This window comes from Triturus cristatus, chromosome 6 (assembly GCF_964204655.1).
Source record: "Triturus cristatus chromosome 6, aTriCri1.1, whole genome shotgun sequence".
In the NCBI taxonomy this organism is placed as follows: Eukaryota; Metazoa; Chordata; class Amphibia; order Caudata; family Salamandridae; genus Triturus; species Triturus cristatus.
In genome coordinates, this window is record NC_140589.1 from 1,056,822,858 (window position 1) to 1,056,843,840 (window position 20,983).

General features: G+C 48.6%; 1 protein-coding gene across 14 annotated transcripts in view; it reads right to left on the reverse strand.

Moving 5' to 3' along the window:
• EPB41L2 (erythrocyte membrane protein band 4.1 like 2) overlaps positions 1–20,983 on the reverse strand; it is a 680,749-nt gene that overhangs the window by 234,334 nt on the left and 425,432 nt on the right. The gene's annotated exons all lie outside the window — the stretch shown is intronic.

The following is a 20,983-nucleotide window of genomic DNA, read 5'->3' on the forward strand; positions in this document are numbered from 1 at the left end:
ATTTTGGGGTAACCCTATGCTCAATGCTTTTACAAGGCAGAGTACAAATCAATTAACGACGTGGTAAACCAAACTATCCCAATAAAAGTGACCCGAAATAGATATATGAACTCTCAAGTCAAGGATAAAAAAATTATTTATGCTAATACATTTAGTAGTTTGCCAAGGTTCATACAGGCATGGATGTTATGCTATATGTTTGTAGAATGCAGGCGCCACCATTTATAGCGAACTACTAAAAGGAGAAGCTTAAAAACGGATGCATGGTTTTACTACAAAGGGGCCCCTCGGCATTGTGTATAAGAGAATGAACAACAAAGAAATGTAATTTCAGACAACAATCACAGAAATTCACGTTTTTCTTTTTCTTCTTGTATTTTATTGTTTTGCTGGGATGGACTTAGTTACTATCATCCCGTATCTGACTGCCATTGTGAAATGTCAAAAGCGGTTATAGTATGTAGCTAGCTGGGACACTGAGTAGTGGACTAATTTAGAGCTCTCGTTGGCTATTGGTACATGGCATATCTCTTTAGTTACTCAATGCCTGTTCAGTGGGTGATAGTTGATTTATTGATGTAGACTGGGTGATGGACATGACCCATAGCAGTCTTGTCTTATGTGAGTGTGTAAAGCAGTCTAAGAAAATTAGAATGCAGTCTGTATGAACTACAATTTGCCTGCCAAACAGCTGAGTGTTTTGGAATTAGTACTAGTATGAGACAGGAAGGTTATATATTGTAATGTAGTGTGATTATATTTATATAGCACTTACAACCCCTGAAGACGTATTGTAGCACTTCACCGCAGGGGCAGGAAGCTACTCAGAAACCTAGGGTTGGCGGTTGGCAGGGTCGGACTAGGGCAGGAAAAAGGACTGGGCATCAGAATACTAGAGGCCCTCATTATTGAAAATGATAACTAAAAAAATGACCCAAGTTTGCAAATTCAGACGGGTTTGAACTTGTGAAGACACCATCAATTTTTGCAAGATATGGAGGGCTGCATGTATTTGAGCTTGCTGCAAGCAATGTCTTTTTTTATATCAGCGAGATCAACAGTGAAGTCTGGATGCTGCATCGCTGGTGTTGTCTTCGGCCACAGCAGGGGACTTCAGGTCCCATAATCCTTGAGGCTCGCAGGAGGGAGGACCTGTAACCGCCAGGCGCGCTTAAAAGCGCAATCAACTTCCCGCAGGACGCGCGCGGGCCAGGGGCGGGATCGTCCTTGCCCGTCAGAGCCTGGAGGAGGCTGGGCCAGCCATCTAACAACTGCTTTTTAGGAGGTACTCTATCAAGCTCTTACTTGCTATTGTTATCAGATATTGTGGTTGGGCTCTATTGCTAAGATTGTTTGGATCGTTGGGCCATTTGTTGACTTCAAGTGAAGGGTTCTTGGGTCCAGGGGCTAGTCTAGGAAATTATTTGATGGTTCTGGTGTTTTTCCTTCTTTCGTTTGGTCCCTCAGCAAATCCTGTACTGGTGTTCTAGTGTTGTATAACAGTACCACGGTAAAACAATGACTTTTGTCATGGGGAAGAGGAAGGCAGCTAAGGGGTCCTCTGTTGCCACAAAAACAAAGAAAACTAAAAGATTGACAAAATCTGCTGGTGGAAACTGTGTCATCGACCGAATTGACACCTTAATTGCTGAATGTGACGAATTGCTACACTCAGATGCACCTGTACCACGAGAGCCTGTAATCACCCTGGACCCTACCCTAGGTACATCCACTGCCCAGCCACGCATACCCAGCATGTTCGGAAAGGCAGCAGCACAACCAACTGCAATGACTACTAATCAGGGGAAGCCCCCTAGCCGGGATGCGCTGGACTCATCTCTTTCATGTTTTATAACCGATATTGTCCATTGTAGCAATCGTTTTTTTACCATTGTCTAACCTAGGTGATGACGTTATTGCTCCTGATCCCTCTCTAAGTCTCCCTGTGGAGACTGTGCTGCCAGGACCATTGGCACACACAAGTATGGAGTGTACCAACTTGATACATGAGCTGAGAACCGAAGTGGGAGAGTTGAAAAGTGCTATACTTAGACTGACCTCTAATTAAGCAAGCTCAAGTGCTTGAATCATAGTGTCAAATCAATCATCCAGTCTAGGCAGTCCACCCAGACCAATCAGACCACCAGGATTAAACTCAGAAATGCAGCAGCCTAACCACCGATGGGGGGCCCATGAATCACAAGAGCCAGATAGTAGGAACAGGGGACCCCAATGCCTCCATCCATCTTTTCAGCACCCCCACTACCCTCAGCGAAGTTTTGGAGCTCATTTTCTCCAACGGAATAACAATACTTCGACTGACTCTAGTTTATTCAATCCCAGGCAGCTGCAGTGACAAAGTCCAACAAGGATTTTTAATCCCCAATATGGCACAATAAGTAGAGAGCGGATTTATATTCCCGCCCTTAGCCTTAGGCATAGGCATAGGCCTAACAGCTCAAAAAACCAAGTTGTTATTACCAAGGTACCAAAATGACAGCCTTATACCAAGTATGATTCTGAAGACTCCTTGATCAATAAAGTTATTCACTGGATTAGGCACATCAAAGGCTGTCGCTCAGTTATCCAAGATGACATTGTCTGCGTACAAAGGAGTTCTTCTCAGGACCCTGCCTTTGACGAGACAGGCCTTACATTAAAATATACTAAAATGGTAGATGACCTAGTGGCCCTAGATATTAGGACTAATCCCCCAAGTAACTCCTCTATCAGATTTAGAGTAGATGCATGACAGTGCCTTAAACTAAGGTAGGGATCGATTTCTGAGCTCCAGGAGGTAGATTGACTCTGGAACATTACCAGCCTTCCTTGCCCTAGCTCTGTAGTGTGCAGTCCAAGCAATAGTAGTATATCTATAGCAATGTTAGATAAGATCACCTATTTACAAACCTTTAGTAGCAACACAAGGGATGAGACCAACTCGAAAGTTCTAGTCGGTGACCAAATAGGGAAACATGAAGGTCTTTTGCGCCGCTGCCCAGATCAACTAGTCCTTGAAAATGACCCTAAACCCCTGGGAGATAGCCATATTGCTAAATCGATCACTAGTGATTTGCATTTGGCTGTAAACCCTGTTGCTACATCTAACAACATCATTAGTGTAGCTAATACTATGCTCTGGTTGCAACTATATCCAACCACCCGATTGTTCGCTGCAACTAGCAACAATGTTCCAACTTGTAGTGAGGATACCAAAGGGATCCTGTCCATACCTAAAAATGAGGTAAAAAACTAGCCTGACCATAATCTCCTGGAACGTGGCGGGAATCTATTCTAAACTCCAAGATCCCGAATGGTATTCATACATAGGTAAAAACGACATTTGTATTTTCCAAGAGACTTGGGCTGTGGATAGGGTGTACATAAATGGCTATACCACATATAGTGTGGAAGTTAATACACCCAAAAAAATGGGCAGGGCCAGCGGTGGGCAGTTAATCCTTGTAAAGAACACCCTAGCACGTAAGTTTAGGCAACTACCAATGAATTCCCAAGATATTCTGGGGATCAAGCTTCTTTTCCCCGACAGGCTTAACTGTGGTCTTGTTTAATGTTTATACTAGGTCAGAATCATACAGCAGTGAATCGCCTGTACTTTCACTGCTAGATGATCTGATAGGAGTCCACCAAACCAATTCCAAAATCATAGTTGCCGGGGACTTTAACGCTTCTTTCGAACACCCTTTTCTTTTAAGTACTTTACTTGAGGAAGAGGTTTGGGGCATTCCCAATCTGGTAGCTGGTGAATACTGCCACCGTATAACATCAGTTTCCCTGCAGATTGCTTCTTTAACTACAGGAAGGAGCTTGAGGGCAAGCAATGGGAGAACTGCATCCGATTTAGGTAGGCAGGCCACTTTTAAACAGGGTGCAAGTTCCAGTGTTATCGATTACATTCTTGTCGATGTAAGACTCTGGTCATTAGTGGAGGATATGACTGTTGACCAGAGGTCTGACAGTGACCACAATACTTTGTTGTTAAAAATGATGGGCACTGTCATGGATAGAAACTCGTCAAGTTGTATTTCTAGAATAGAAGAGCCCCCTATAACCAACAATCATAGAAGAGTCACTTGGCCCAAAGTCCTAGCAGACCAGGGCTTATACACTAGAATCTACAAGCTATTTATACATTTTCTGACCAGCTTGTGCAGTAGTTTGTGCCGTGCACATCCTCTTGAATTAATCCACAATAACATTGGTCCACAGAGAATTCTTTGAAGCCCTTCAAAATCAAAAATAGCACTGGTAAAAGGTTTGCTGGTAAAGGGGAAAGTAAATGGTTTAACAGCAAATGCAAGCTAGTTAAGGAGGCCCTGCAACTGGCAGTTAGGGAGCACAGCATATCCGGGGTAGTTTTGGCCCGTAATAAATCTAAAGCTGCGCTAATCAAAGCTAAGCGAGATTTTGCAGACAATAATTGGCAAGACTTGTTGCTAGCTGCGAAATGCAAAGACAGTCGCCTCTTTTGGCGTATTATCTCAAAGGGTAGCTCGGAGAACGATTCCACTTTTAGTTATCACATCCAGCCGGAGGCGTGGGTGGAGCACTTCTCAAAACTATACACTAGTAGAGCTGAACCGAACTCTGCCAACACTGTTCCTGTGGTGACTGCGATTAGCCCTCTATTGGTTTTTAGTCTAGAAGACACTTTGTCAGCAATCAACAGATTAAAGGCAGGTAAAGCACCCGGCCCTGATCTGATACTGGATGATCTGTACAAATCAAAACCCATTATATGGGCCCCGTATATAAATCTTTTGTCTAATTGTATAGCGGCCGGTGAGGAAATACCAGCAACTTGGAGGGGAGCTGAGATAATTACTATCTATAAAAATGGTGATGCCGCTATCCCCTCCATTTACAGACCCATCAGTCTGATGGACAACCTGCAAAAGATTTTTGCTAAACAAGTTCTAGACAAACTGGATGGATGATAATGCGATATTGTCCCCCTATCAGGCAGGTTATCGCCCAAAAATAAGCACATGCAACAGGCTTTCAGATTTACTTTATTAATATGGAAATATGCACTATTAAGAAAACAAACTTTATGTAGCATTTGTAGATCTCAGAGCAGCTTTTGATCTATTACCGCGTGATTTGCTATGGGAAACAATCCTTTATTTAGGTGCTCCAGCAGATCTAGTGACATTGATAGCCAAACTACACAAGGATAATTATGCTCAGGTCAGGTGGGGGAAAAATGGGGAACTAACTGAGAAGATTCCGATACAGCGAGGGGTGCTCCAGGGGTGTGTACTTGCCCCCATATTATTCTCTTTGTTCATTAATGATGTGACAAGCAGATTGTTGGATTGTAGGAATGACTCCGCCCTCCCTGAATCTGGCAAAAGTCCCAATCCTGCTGCAGTTGATTCCTTAATAATATCCATAGGTCTGCAGATCTTATAAGATAAATTCTTAGATTTTTGCAGAGACAGGAGTTTGGAACTCAATACTACTAAAACAAAATACATGGTGTTTGGGAAAGTTCGGGGGGACTACGTGAGATCAGGATTGCATGTGAACCTCTTGAGCGGGTAAAGCATTTTGATTACCTTGGCATAAGACTGAGTGAGACACTTAAATGGGAACAAAAGTTAGACAAGAGCTACCTTGTCTTGTGCCATAGGTCTAAATCAATTTTAAGATTCCACAAGCAGTCATACACTCAATCCCTAACTCCAGCATTGGAAGTTTACTGTGCCAAAGCCCAAAGTGGAGCTCTGTATGGAGCAGAGATATGAGGCCATATTAGTGTAAATAAACTAACGATCTGTGAAAACATCTTTGTTTGGTCACTCATTTTGGTGCCTATTACTACCCCGTTAGTCCCCCTATTTTGTGATCGAGGCATGAAGAGAATAGGTGATATGGCTGCCCTGAAACCCCTAACCTATTGGTTGTGATTGTGGACAACCCCTCAGCTCATTGATTATCGTAACTCTATGAGGGAGGAATTGTCGATCAGTGGTGCAAAAAAACTACCGTGGTTCAAACATATCACAGACTGGTGCAAAGTGATGAACATGTCAGATCTATGGGAACGCCCAGACAAGACCACAAGGGGTGATCTACTGAAACTAAAAGCCAGGTACTGGGCGGTGGTGGAGGAGCATTATGCTATTAAATCAGTTCATGGTCAGCTAACATCAACAGTTTTAACTGTTAAATTATGCTGGCAATTTGAAACCTTTTGGATCAAATTTCGCCCCCCCTTGCTAAAAGTTTATATGTCAGATTCAGATATGGCAACCTGCTCCTACAGTTTCCTGGGAAAGAGGCTGTCGGTTTACTAATTGATTCTTGTCCTGCCTGCACTAGAGCCAAAGAGACCGAAAAACAAGTACTTTTCTTTTGCTCTAACTATAAACAGATACGCAGGAGGTGGATAAGACCAACTTGCCTAAACCTTGGTGTCAGGCAATATCAGATTGCATACAGAATCTTAAAAATGGATGTATCTGGGCCAATAGTATTTGCCGTTAGCCAAATTTTATTTAACTTAGGTTGCACTGCAATACTAGATGTTCCCCATTGTGATAGGTTTGACAATGAAATGAATGTACTGCATTCGAGTTCCTTCCCCTATTATTGTCCTTGCAAGCAGTGTGGTTATTAACTGGAAGGTTGTATTGAAGTTGTCTTTTATGTGAGCTTCGACCAACTACTTTTTATTGTACATTTTAATTACGTATTGGAAAAGTATCCTTTTTATATTCTTAGATTGCAAACTGATGATTGTTTTATTTTTGTACACTTTGATGATTGAAACAAATAACCGAATAAAGTTACTTGATGATGATGATAAAGTCTGGACCAGTAGAACACAAACAGGCCCACAAACAGCTAAAAGAGATGGCCAACACATTGACTTGTTACACCTGCCCTTTAGGCACGGCTAATAGCCTTATAGGCCGGTACCAATTTGGTTTAAAGGCAACGTGAGCTCAAGCAAGTTACGAAACAAATGGTCTATAGGAAACTTTTCACCCCGCTCCCGTCCTGCCCATAATTTACAGTCTTGCAGGATTGATATTCCGGCCCTCTCTAAGACGTTAGCGCTGACTGAGCCTTCGTCTACCAACATCCTAGAGGATGCAATTGCCGGCTTTACTTCATGGATTTCCGGTGGCATTAAGACGGTGTCTAAAGCCCCCTCCGCCTGTCGGCTAAGGGCTACCCCGCCCAAACCATGGTATTCGACATCTCTTAGAGCTCTTAAATTGTCCTGTAAGGCATTGGAGCGGGTCTGGCGCCGAGAATATTGCCTTTCAGCAAAAGCCACTTCACGCAAAGCCCAGAGGGATTACTATGCAGCTATAGGTGCGGCTAAAAGTAGTTTTTATGCCGCCCGTATTGCTAAAGCTAGGAATAACAGCAAAGAGATTTTCTCGATCGTCAGTAGCTTTTTATCCCCTGTCTCTGAACAAACTCCCCTTCCATCGACACTGGAATGGTGTGAGGAACGGTCTTCTTTTTTTATTGAAAAGATCCAAGTGATCCAAGACAGCTTTGGCCTGGACTCCCCATCTCTGACTAGCTCCCCCCATCCCACATTGTCGGCCCCTTCCCTTCTTTTCAGCAGGTTTACACATGTAGAGGAAACTGACACCTTGGCTATTTTAAAATCTCTTCAATCTGGGTCCCCTTCTGATCCTGCTCCGGCTAGGGTGCTAGCCGGTGTTGCTGAGGTTATCTCTCTGGAGGTAAACAGAATTAAGAATTTATCTTTGCAGGCCTCCATTGTTCTGAGTAGCTAGAAGCAGGCTAAACTCTTACCGCTTCTGAAAAAACCTTCACTTGATCCCACCAAATTAACCAGCTATCGCCCCATTTCTCTTCTCCCAGCTATGGCTAAAATTTGTGAGAAGGTGGCTTTTCGGCAACTGGAAGCTTTCGTGGAATCTTCTGGCCTCCTTCACCCTGCACAGTTTGGGTTTCGGTCATCCTACAGTACCGAGACTGCGTTGGTAGAAGTGGCTGAAGCTATTCGGGAGTGCCTTGATGCGGGCGGCAGAGCAGCTTTGGTTTTACTCGATCTCTCTGCCGCCTTCGATACGGTTCCCCATGGGCTACTCCTATCTTGCTTGTCCAACATCGGTATTGGGGGTTCCGCTTGGGATTGGATCAAATCTTTCCTGGAGGATCGGTCCCAGCAGGTTTGGATGCTTCCCTTTTCCACTACGGTGAGGAAGGTTTCTACGGGTGTCCCGCAGGGCTCCACTTATAGTCCTCTGCTTTTTAATATTTACCTTACACCCCTGATCTTTTTGGCAGAGGAGCTGGGTGCTAAAATTATTGCCTATGCTGATGACACGCAACTTCTTTTCACATGGAAGGATTCAGATCTGTCAACTGTGGCGGCGCAGACCTGTCTATCAGCAGTTTTTAGGTGGCTGGCTTCTGCTCAGCTGAAGTGTAATGAAGACAAATCCGAGGTTCTCTTGTATGGTCAATTTCCATCTAACTTTAGAGAATCTCTGTGGCCACCTGACTTTCCCTGTCCGATCTCGGAGAGTGATCCTGTGAAAAATTTGGGGGTTTGGTTTGCAGAAGATCTACGGTTTTCCCACCAAATTAATAAACTGGTTGGACTGTGCTTTCGCATCCTTAAGTTCTTTAGAAAGTTTTTGCCGCTGCTGCCTCAGTCAGCTAAGGAAACTGTGCTTTGTGCCCTTATCTTTCTCGGCTCGACTATGCAAATGCTCTGTATCTGGGGATTCCAAGAGATCTACTTAATAAATTGCAGACTATACAGAATGCTGCTGCCAGACTCCCGTTTAACATCTCAGGTAGTCTCAGCGTTAAAAAACAACTTTGTGATCTGCACTGGCTGCCGGTTCTCCAAAGAGTGCAATTTAAAGCCCTGACTTTGGCGCACAGAGCACTGCATAATACGGGCCCTCTTTATATTCAAAAGAGGTTTGCCTTCTATGTCCCAAATAGAGTGCTGCAGTCCGCCTCCCTGCGACGGCTGGCGATTTCTCGCTTTCGCAGGGCTCGTTTGGGTGGCCAGTCTCTTTCAGTTAAAACAGCCATTGCCTGGAATGCCTTGCCTCTGAAGCTTCAAGTCATTCAAGATCTTAGGGTTTTCAAAAAACAATTGAAAACTTTTCTATTCTCAGGTGTGTTTTAATGGATTTCCTACAGGGTTTCGCTGTCAGCCTCCGCGCCAGGACACTCTCGAGTATTAGTGCGCGTTATAAGTATTGTATAACATAACAACATAAAGGGAAGAAAGTTTCAGCAGTACAGTCTGCTTGTGACTGGACTTCCATGCACTACACAAAAACAAGAGTCCAGATGAAGTAAGTGGCTAAACCTGGAAGCTCTGGGTCCATCACAACTCACACAATTACTGGATACTATTCATACACTGAATTTAACCCACTTAGCAAGGACTCAAAATGCGCTGTGTATAAAAACACTAGCCGTCTTAAAACTGTGGTAGTGACAGAGGACACTAAATGACTCAATTAAGTAAATATGAATAACGACAGGATAGTGAGAGTGATCACCATCCGGGCATGGATTATACTGCAAAATACATTTCCAGATATGTACCACTCAAATGTTAGCGAGCAAGGTGGTGTCAAATTGAGCTCTAAATTACTGTGATATCAACTGTGAACATGTACTTCAGGAACAAGGCTTTCTTTGATCACATTCCCAGGATAACATTTCTTTTATATACATTGAATTAGCCAAGGCGTTTCATTCATGTATAATCCTCCTCAAAGTACTTTCTGGAGGAACCCCACCCACTGTATGCCAAGTAAGAACTGCATTGTCAAGTGAGTTCATGGTAAATCAATTATATGTCAAGCTACAAAATTAGTTTAGTCAAGAGAGTTGATAGTGTGGGGGTGTTGGCATACTCCATTTGCCCAGAGCCAATAGCTCAGCGGCGGACCAGAGGTAGGGAGATGGGGTTGTGACAAACAAGTCCACAACATGAACACCACAAATATTTACTGAGGACTATTACATGTCTACTGCTTTGGTTTTGAAGTAGTTCCGGAATAGGAACGAAACACATTGGCTGATTTGAGTCTGTAATGTTCTACTTTGTAGAGCCCTTAGCTCCTGTCATTCAGTATAGCACAGACTCTCTGCTCAGGCAAACTCCAAAACATGAGTCGGGAACAGTTTAGGTCAATAGTTCACCACAGAAGGGCTATTCATGTGATTTTGTAGGTCAAGCCAAGGCAGTGTGCATGCGCTGTCTGCAAGACCTGTTGTAATATCTATACGGAGTGTAATCCCACCTGCTGCTTACCAATGGTTAACTTCTGTGTCGCTCTTCTTTGCCGGCTCCTCATTGGTTGGCACTCCAGATACAACACTTCCGTTTCTCGTTTAGGAGCACCAGTCATCTACAGTTTCATAACACTGTAGGTGTGTATATGTTCCTTTGGAGACTACTACTTTTATTTTTGGCTTGTTCTATGATGTGGCCAAACGATCACAATTTGTCATTTTGATTCCGTTTCGATTTGTCATTGTTTATTTAATTTTATTGATTCCAATCTGCATTTTTTTTGTAGGCTCGCCAAAGCTTATTTAATTTTAATGGTTTCAATCAACATTTTTTTGTAGGCCCGGGAGTGCCGAAGCACAGACTCTCATCCGGTTACCGAGACCCAAAGTCAGCAGCTCTGTACGTTATACCTCGCCCTTTCAGGTTGCTTACTTGTTTAGCTTTCACAGTGTGACTGAGGAATACCTGTTAAAATAAGATGTGCTGTGTGCAAATTATACGCATGTAATCTAATGTCCAAAAAACTGAAAAGCCAAAGTTTGTGTACTGAAACTATTTTTAGTGTACACAATATGAGCATTATTTAATTCTTGACAATATCACATACATGCCACACATAGGACTCGTATGTTCAAATTATGTTCATAATAAACTATCCCCTTCTCTTCTCTAATCGCCCCAGTGGAATACCGATCTATGTGCTGTCCATATCAATATTGTGCTTCAACATGCAGTTGTTTAAGAGTGCTGTGCTCTGTCCCCTCATGCACAGTGGCTGTGCAGGTCAACTGTGCTGGGTGGAGCCGCCAGGAGGCTGAAAAGTGTGCAGTTTTCAAGATAAGGCATATACCTGTGCTGCCTATCTTACACTGGTGTAGAGCAGTGTTCTGTGTGGTGACCCACGGTGTGCTACCAGTAATGTGTTTCGTCCTCACCTGGTGCCGTGAGTACATTGCTCCTACAGGTATAAAGCAACTCCTGGGTGGTGCAGAAGAGGGCAGGCTATTCCATGCGTCATATGTGTGGCGCCGCTTGGAAGGCCAGGAGCGTGTGCTATTGAGCGCCTGTTTTTCCAATCTGTGTGTACTGCATGTGCTATCCATGGTAAATCAAGAGCTCAAAGTATGAACAGTGAATGTAGCACTGTTTTCTGTGCTGTGTGATGTACTTGGGTTGGGGGCAGTCCAGAGGGCTCCATGTGCCGAATGGTAGGAATCCTCTCCATTGCATAAGCCCTGAGCTGTACAGACCGCCTTTTGTTTGTGGAGCTGCGTCCTGGACTGTGCTCTGCTTTGTAGGGTACTTCCCTGGTTGAGTGCAGTGTGTGGTGTGCAGGGCACCTTGGAAATGCGATGCCCTGGGATTGAGAGGGTAGAGTACATGGCTGCAGCTCTCACACACAGCCCACCTGTCAGCAGTAAGACATGTAGGGCAGGAACACATGGCGGGGGTGCTGTGGATACAAAGATCGAGAATTTATTGCTTTTTTCTTGCCTGAACAATAGATGATTCTGACCTTCACTTTCTGGTTTGTGTGTGGAAGCTGCCTGACCCGTCCACCACAGCCTCCCTGGACAACACCTGACAACTGGTTTGCCTCAGTTACTCCCAAATTCATCCTTTCCCTTGAGACTAAGTTTCTCCAACGCGCTGGATCGCAGAATCAATCTAACAGGGGAGAGGAACGCACAAAACTTCAGTGCTGCTGACATCAACGAACGTTAGCGTTGCCAATGAGCTGCCGTTTCCACCACCAACAGGAATTTTCTTCCACTTGTCGCCAATATGTAGCGGTGAGTAATCATCCACAAGATAGAAAGTGATTTCTTTAATTCCTTTTGTTTATTCAGTAACTGAACAAGTGGATAATGGGAGCGCATCAGACTGCACTCATGCGATCCCTTCAACTGTCAACGCCGTAGCAGTCTAGTGCTCAGAACGTTACACATGTCGCAGTGAACACTGACACACAACATTGCTACAACCTCACAAAGCAATGGTAAATCATACAGTATACAATATATAAACGGCCATAAGCTGTACAATATATAAGGTTACAATAATAGTGAAGGATACAACAGAGAACCACTGTAGGAAGGTAGGATCCTTCTGCATCGTTACCCATACTTTTTGCCTGGTGCTGACCTGTATTTTGACTAGTCTGACTGGGATCCTGCTAATCAGGACCACAGTCTATCTGCTTTCTCCCTAAATTGTCTTGTTGAGTACTTTGTACACTCCAGATTGGATACTGGGGTACCCTTATCAGTCCCTAGTATTTGGTACTTAGGTACCCAGGGCATAGGCACCCCAGAGGTCTCCCATGAGCTGAAGCATGCTTTTGCCACCCATGGGAGACCATGCAAAATGAAACTACTTGCCTGCTATTGCAGTCTGTGTACGTTGGTGCATGCACAACTTACTGAAGATATAGGTTTACTATATCGAAGGGTCACTGCACTTAAAACCTATAAGTCAGCCCCTGCAGTAGGCCTTTGCAATCCTGAAGGCAGGGTGCTTGGTTCTAAGTGAGAGGGTACCCCTGCACGATCAGGACACCCCTGCAGCCTATGGAGTCCATTCTTTCGGGTTGTCAGTGAAGAACAAGTTACTTACCTTCGGTAACGATGTATCTGCAAGTTAGTTAGTTAGATTCCTCACCTTAGAATATCCCCAGGCGTCAGGCTGGATCCGGAAAGATTTTTGTAGCAATACCCCTTGCCGTCTGCGGCTCCGCGTCTGTCGTTGTGTGCCGGAATGACGTCGGAGTACTTAGACGACGCCCTCGCGCGCTGACGTCAGGTCTTATACATAGCTTTCCGCGCCAGGGACGCTGAGCCATGCAAGAGACCGACACTGGTGCCAAAAAATCTAGGGCCCTGAAAGGGAGAACCTTAACCCTAGATGTCGGTTCGCAGAACGGGGAGGCTTGGTGGGTCGGTGAGGAATCTAACTAACTAATGTTTCTTACAGATACATCGTTACCGAAGGTAAGTAACTTGTTCATCTGAAAGAAACACGTTAGTTAGATTCCTCACCTTAGAATAGATACCCCAGCAATACCAACCCCGGAGGTGGGCCTGCGAACCAAGATCACACCAGAAAGTCCTGGAGAACAGAACGGCCAAAGTGGCCATCTCTCCGGACTTGGCTGTCCAGGCAATAGTGCTTGTCGAACGTGTGCAGTGAAGCCCACATCGCCGCCTGACAGATGTCCCGCAAGGGGACTCCCCGTCCCAGGGCAGTTGTCGCCACTGTGGCCCGGGTGGAATGGGCTCTCAGCCCAACAGGAGGGACCTTTTTCGCCACGGAATAGCAGAGTTTAATACACAACACGACCCATCGCGAGATGGTCCGCTTGTGCACAGCTTTACCCTTCTTCGCACCTACATATCCAACAAAAAGTTGGTCGTCCACCTGGAACTGTTTTGTGCGGTCCAAATAAAATGACAGCGCACGTTTTGGGTCCAGACGGTGGAGCCTCTCTTCATCTTTTGAAGGATGCGGAGGCGGAAAGAAGGTGGGCAGCGTGACAGATTGCCCGATGTGAAAGGGAGTCAATTCTTTAGGAAGAAAAGAAGGAAGTGTCCGGAGGACAACCTTATCCGGATGAACCGAAAGGAAGGGAGGCTTAGCTGACAGAGCCTGGAGCTCACTCACCCGCGTAGTGATAGCCACCAGGAAGGCAGTTTTCAGAGTCAGTAGACGAATGGGACAGTTGTGAAGGGGCTCAAAGGGAGCGCAAATCAGAAAAGTGAGAACAAGGTTCAAGTCCCACTGAAGCATTACGAATGGAACAGGAGGGAACATATGAGTAATGCCCTTGAGAAAACGTGAGACAACAGGGGACTTGAAAAGGGAAGGCTGATCAGGAAGCCTTAAGAAAGCAGAGATTGCAGCAAGATAACCCTTCAAGGTGCTCAGAGCAGAGCCCTGCTGGGCCAAAGAAAGAAGAAAGAGTAGAACCTCAGAAAGAGGGGCAGAAAGGGGGATCCACAGCCTTTGCTGTGCACCGTGCCACAAATTTGTTCCACCGGCAGGCGTATACCGTCTTTGTGGAGGGACGCCTGGCTGCCAGAATGACATCACAGACTTCAGGAGGCAAGTCAAATGGCATCAACTGTCGCCGCTCAATCTCCACGCATGGAGGTGGAGGCTGGACCGGTTCGGGTGGAGGACCGTCCCCTGCTGCTGCGACAGAAGGTCCTCCTGAAGAGGCAGTCGTATTGGGGGATCGATGGACATACTGAGTGGCTCGGGATACCGGTACCTTTGTGCCCAATCCGGAGCCACCAAGATGACTTGGGCCCAGTCGCGCCTGATCTTCTTCAGCACTCTGTGCAGAAGTGGTATAGGCGTACAACAGACCGCAACACCACTCGCGACGAAAAGCGTCTCCGAGCGAGTGCTGCCTTGGAAATTCCAACGTGCAGAACTGCTGACATTGCGCGTTCTCTTCGGTGGCGAATAGATCTAACCAAGGCTCTCCCCACTGCAGAAAGACACCTTGCGCCACGTCCAAGTTCAGACGCCATTCGTGATCCATCATGCACCGGCGGCTGAGTTCGTCTGCTCTGGCCTTCAGAGAGCCCGCCAGATGTTGAACCACCAGGGTGATGCCCTGATGTTCCAGCCATGTCCAAAGGCGCAGAGCCTCCTGACAAAGGGTCCACGACCCCACCCCGCCCTGTTTGCTGCAATACCACATGGCGGTGGTGTTGTCCGTGAACACCTGCACGACACTTCCCCGGACAGAGGGAAGGAAGGCTTTTAGTGCAAGTCGGATCGCCCTCAGCTCCAATAGGTTGATATGGAGCCGAGTCTCCGCCGGAGACCAGAGTTCTCTGAACTCCGCCTCTACCATATGGCCCCCCCATCCCAGGAGGGACGCATCCGTCACTACGACATGCTCCGGTTGGGGTAGGGAGAGGCATCTGCCGCTGACCCAATCGCGATTCGTGAGCCACCACTGCAGCTGGTTCACAGTGCCCTCCGAGATCAAGACATGGTCGGACAAGTTGCCTCGATGCTGGGCCCACTGAAACTTCAGGTCCCACTGCAGAGCCCGCATCCGCCACCTGGCGTGAGGTACCAACAGGATGCAGGAGGCCATGAGCCCCAGAAGCCGTAGCACCAACCTGACCGAAACCCAGGACAGAGGCCGGAAGATGGAAATCAGGGCCTGAATGTCCCGGACCCGCTGTTCCGGCGGATAGACCCGGAACTGCGCCGAATCGAGAACCGCCCCAATGAAAAGGAGCTTCTGGGAGGGACTCAGGTGCGACTTCGGCACATTGATGGAGAACCCCAGCGAGTGCAGGAGGTCGGCCGTAGTCTGGAGGTGGAAGACGACTTGCTGGGGCGAGCCCGCCTTCAACAGCCAGTCGTCGAGATAGGGGAAGACTGGAACCCCTGATCTGCGCAGATGAGCTGCGACCACCGCCATCACTTTCGTGAACACCCGAGGGGCACTGGTGAGGCCAAAGGGGCGCACGGTGAACTGAAAGTGCTCCTGACCCACCGTGAACCGCAGGTAATGCCGGTGGGCCGGCAGGACAGGGATGTGGAAATAAGCGTCCTGCAAGTCCAACGCTACCATCCAGTCTGCAGGGTCTAGGGCAGCCAGAACCTGAGCTAAAGTGAGCATCTTGAACCGGTCCTTCCGGAGGAAGGCGTTGACGCTCCTGAGGTCCAAGATCGGGCGTAGGCCCCCTTTGCCCTTCTTGGAAACCAGAAAGTAGTGGGAATAACAACCACGACCTACTTCTGGACCAGGAACGCGCTCGACGGCCTCTTTGGCCAAGAGGGCCGAAGCCTCCTATCGTAGAAGATGCAAATGATCCCCCGACATACGGTGGTTCAGCGGTGGCATGGCTGGAGGGGTCGTCTCGAAGGGGAGGGAGTAGCCCCTTTGGACGATTTGCAGCACCCACCTGTCCGACGTGATGGAGCGCCAGTGGAGCAGGTGATGGCGAACCCTGCCGCCCACTGGCGTTGAATGGGCCTGAAAGCTCGGACTAGGAAGACTTTGAGGCGGATGCTGCCGGGGTGGATGTGGACTGCCGGCACGTTGACCTCCAGTACCGCCTCGGCGGAATCCACGTCCGCAACCGCGTACAGGTTGGTTCTGCGGCCGGTGGCTGGGCGGACGTGAGGAGGCGCCCCTTCCTTGGCCATGAAAGGCGGGAGTTTGCGGTCGCGGGGCCGAAAGACCCAAGGACTTGCCCGTGGCCCGGGTGTCCTTGAACAGAGCCAGCGCACTGTCCGCCTTCTCACCAAAAAGGCGAGTGCCATCAAAGGGCATGTCCATGAGGGAACTCTGGACATCCCCCGAAAATGACGTGGACCTCAGCCAGGCGTGATGCCGAAGCGCCACCGTGGTGGAAATCGCCCGACCCAGCAAATCCGTGGTGTCAAGGCCACACCGTATGGCATGTCGCGCTGCATCTCGTCCGTCAGCAAGTGCTTGGAAGAAACGTGTTGGCCTCCTCCGGACACAGGGGCAGCACGTCCTCCACTGTATCCCACATAGAGTGGGAATAACGGTCCAAAAGGCAAGCGGTATTTAAAGACCGCAGCCCCAAACTCAGGGACGAGAACAGTTTCTTGCCAAACTGTTCCAACCTCTTGGATTCCCGATCCGGAGGAGCGGACGGGAAGAAGGATTGGGAAGTGGAGGCCTGGATAACCAGACTCTCTGGGTGGGGTGTTGGGAGAGGAAACTGGGGTCGCCCGGAGCAGGGCAGTGGCGCCGGGCAACGTTCCGGTCCACAGGAGGGACTGTGGAGGGCTTGGACCAAGTGCCCTGCAGAACGTCAATGAGGGCCTCATTAAACTGCAGCAGAGGCTCAGTGGAGCTTGCTGTCGGTTGAAGGACGACTGAAAAGGCTGCACCCTCCTCCGAGGCCACAGTCGGAGGAGAGATGAAACCAGCGTCCGGGGAGGTATCCAGACCGCTGGCATCCCCCAATTCCTCTGCCCAGTCCTGAGAAAGTTGGGCCTGAGCAGCCATAGGGTCTTCAGACCCCCTCCCAGTCGCCCTCGTCATCCGATTCCCGATAAACAGGAGGAATGATCGGAGCCGGACAGTAGATGAAGCCTTCACCAATCGGCGCCGGTAGCGGCGCCGGGCCCGGACCACGGCTAAACTGGGGAACGACGTCGTCCGGGGACGGCGTCGGGGGTGGAACAGGTGTCGGCACCGGTGGAGGAGGCGTCGTGAGGTCGACCGGCGCCGACCGAGTTCCAGGCCTGGATCCCTCGGGGACCTGCGGCGTCGGGGCCGGAGCCGTCAACGGCGCCGGAGCCGCCAGCACGCGAGGTCGCCCAGTCGAGCCTGCGGGGCCCGAAGGAGCGCCCACAGGCGTAGACGGCGGAGCCAGGCCCCTCATGGCCGAGAGGAAGGCACTGACCTCCGCCGGAGTCGCGTCAGTCCCAGGGACCGGCGGGTATGGGGACGGACGCGGCTCCTGCGGTTCCGACGGAGCCGCGGGGGTGGGACCACCCCGACCCTCAGCAGAGTCGCGCGACCTGCAAGGGGAGTCCGAAGAGCGATGTCGTCTCCTGGACTTCTTGGAGTGCTTCGACTTACCCGAAGACCCCGACGAGCGATGACGATGGCTGCGGAGCCGAGTGCCGAAGCTCGAGAAGCTTACGGGACCGCTCCCGCCTAGCTTTCGACGTCAAGGCCTGGCAATCGAGGCACGACTCCGCGTCATGGTCGGCCCCCAGGCAATAAAGGCACCGGCGATGGTGATCCATCACCAGGGGATGACAGGCGTCACAGGCTTTGAAACCAGGCATCCTACCGGCACCAGAGTCGAGTCCATAGACCAAAAAATTTAAAAAAGTCAGTCAAAAAATGACTAGGGGTAAGCTCTTCCCGGATCAGCGCTTACTGGCGCGGAAAAAAGAAGAACTGACGTCAGCGCGTGAGGGAGGCATCTAAGTACTCCGACGACGTCATTCCGGCGCACGACGCCGACAACGGACGCGGAGCCGTAGACGACGCCGAGCGACGCGCAAGGGGTATTGCTACAAAAATCTTTCCGGATCCAGCCTGACGCCTGGGGATATTCTAAGGTGAGGAATCTAACTAACGTGTTTCTTTCAGATGCAGCCATATACCATATAGAGAGGTACTACGTAATTACGCGATGACCATCTCGAAAACGGCTGCAACGAATCCTATCATGTCTGGTATCAAACATGTTGGAATCATTCCCGTGGGAGGTATGATTCCAAGCACTGGGAGAGCACTCAGTTAGGCTCTCAGTGTAGATCTGGACAGCTCAAATGGTTGGTGCCGAACGGAGACACAAATTCTGCCCTCCTGTTGCTGAGCCTAGCTCGAGCTGAGGACGGTAGAACAATAGGCATCCTGTCACAGGGAGGTGTCACCACCTCCCAGACAGGATTTAGTGTATTTGGGCTGGGTGGGTGCCCTTGCCAGTAAGTCTGCAAGAGGAGCACATTTGGTGTCCCTGTGCATAGTCCAGTTCAAACCAGTCCTGGGAGCCGTTGGCTCCCGCTCTGGCGCGAAACTAGACAAAGGAGTAACGTCCCCACTGCCAGACCCTCCTCTGGGAGCGTTCCCTGCATCATCCCAACCCTTTCCCTAGGGTAATTAAGGGCTTATCTGGGTGTAGGTCCCTAGATTCATTGTGGGATAAGATTCAGATCAGACACCACTGCACTTCTACAGTCTGGGCACTCTGGACTTCACTGGGCTTCGTTTCGGCCTGACTTCGTCTCTCTTCCAGTCTGCTGCATCGTCTGTGCCAGTGCATAATACAGGAACCTTCCAAGGCCTGTAAAGCATCAAAGACACCTGAAGAAATCTGTATTAGAGTGAAGGAGTCACTCCCCTGCATTTGCAGGCACCACAACTAAGTCGACCGGTCTGCAGATTCTGAGCTCCTCCAGACTCCATGGGCTCTGCAACACAGGTGGTGGTTTTCCACAGCTCCCGAGGCCTGCCCAGCCTTCTCGCCAAGTTTGAAGCCAGTAGCCCTTGTGGGGGTTGCAATAACCGAACCCCTGTGCACCGCGTCCAACTTGCAGTTGCAAAGGCTTGTTGGCTTCCTTCCAAGAAGATCTTCAGGCTTCATGTAGCATCATCCTCGAGCATCTCCTGTGAGCAGAATCTTCAGCCACACCCCATCATGTGCATCGTGGTCTGCATCTTTTGGTGAGCTGCTTGATGTCCTCTCGCGACTCCAGTGCCTCTAGCCTGTGGGTCCATTTGAGGGTCAAACTTGTTTCTTGTGGGCTCCCCTGATTGCTCAGGGCCTGCCCTGGCTCCCCTGCTTTGGGGAGACCCTTGGACCTTGCTGGTCCCAACGTTGCTCTGGGTCCTGGTCTTCCTCATGTCGCCTGGTCCTCACAGCTGCAGAGTCAAGGTCACCTTCCCTGAAGCACCAGACATCGGAGAGCATTCATCTTGCAAGTCTCCTGGCCACGCCCGAGTGACAGACTCTATCCCCTCTGCTTTCAGGTACTCCTCTTCAAGAATCCACGTTTGGATTACCACAGACACTTTCTCCTCTTCCAGAAGGAGCAGCACTTTCCTGAAGTCCTCCATTGGGTTCGACAGCAGTTTCCGACACCACTTCACACATATGCACCTGGCTTCCTGGTGTAGGTAACGTGGGTACTAGGGTATCACAGGTGGGGTGGCTCTCCAACCTTCTGTCTTCCAAGGGGTTTTCCCAGGGTCCACCGGGAAGGGTCCTTAATATTTGAAAATCTAACAGCGACTTGCACGTAGACTTGTAAGGAGCACGCAGCCGTATTCACATACTGCACATGCTCTCCGTGGGGTCCCAATCGACTTACCTTGGGTGGTTCCGGGGGTCCCCGGCAATTATACCATCTCTCGACATCCTCCTGACTCGAGTCGTGGTTCTTATACCACTTTCTTAGCATATGGTTTGGTACCCCTCTGGGGCCATTGTGTATTTCGTGCTATTTACTGTGTTTCCTTGCTAACTTATTGTGTTTATCTCGTTGTGAGAAATACTTGAACTAAATTTTGAGAGTATTCTATAATAAATACATATTTATATAAATACATTTGGGGGGGGGGGGTTCTCTTTCACCTAATCCATACTATTGCATTCTGGTAAAAACAAGCTGCTTTACACTTCTACTGGACCAAGCCTAAAGGCTGCTCTCCACAGCTATCACTTGGAGAGCTTCTAAGGTTGTCTACGACCTCCAAAATCACCAGAAGGGTTGTCTGGACTGGTGCAAGGTGCCCACTTAAATTAGTGGACAGCATATACCAGGCCAGCTTGTCACAACCACCGAATCCTCCGCCATGTCAGCAGCCACTTGATTCCCTCCGATGCCATGATGTAGTGCGTGGGCCAGTGCCATGTGGTATGTGGAAAAGTTTAGAAATCATTGGGAACAGTTGTTGCCGCCATTTTTGTAACAGGATCTTCTGACACAATGACCCAAGTAGAAAGAAGAAGGCACTGCTGCTGCATGGGGCCTCAGTCTGGCACTTTGCCTTCTGTTACTGCACATGTTTTTTGGGGACTACTTCTTTTATTTTCTGCAAACACGGGGCCCGGGGTGAAGCTACGACAGAGCCCTGCAAACAAATATGCACAGACGGGACCGAGGGTGAAACTAGAGTGGAGAATATGTATGTGTAAGCAGGGATTCGTCCTAGCTTCACCTGCGGCC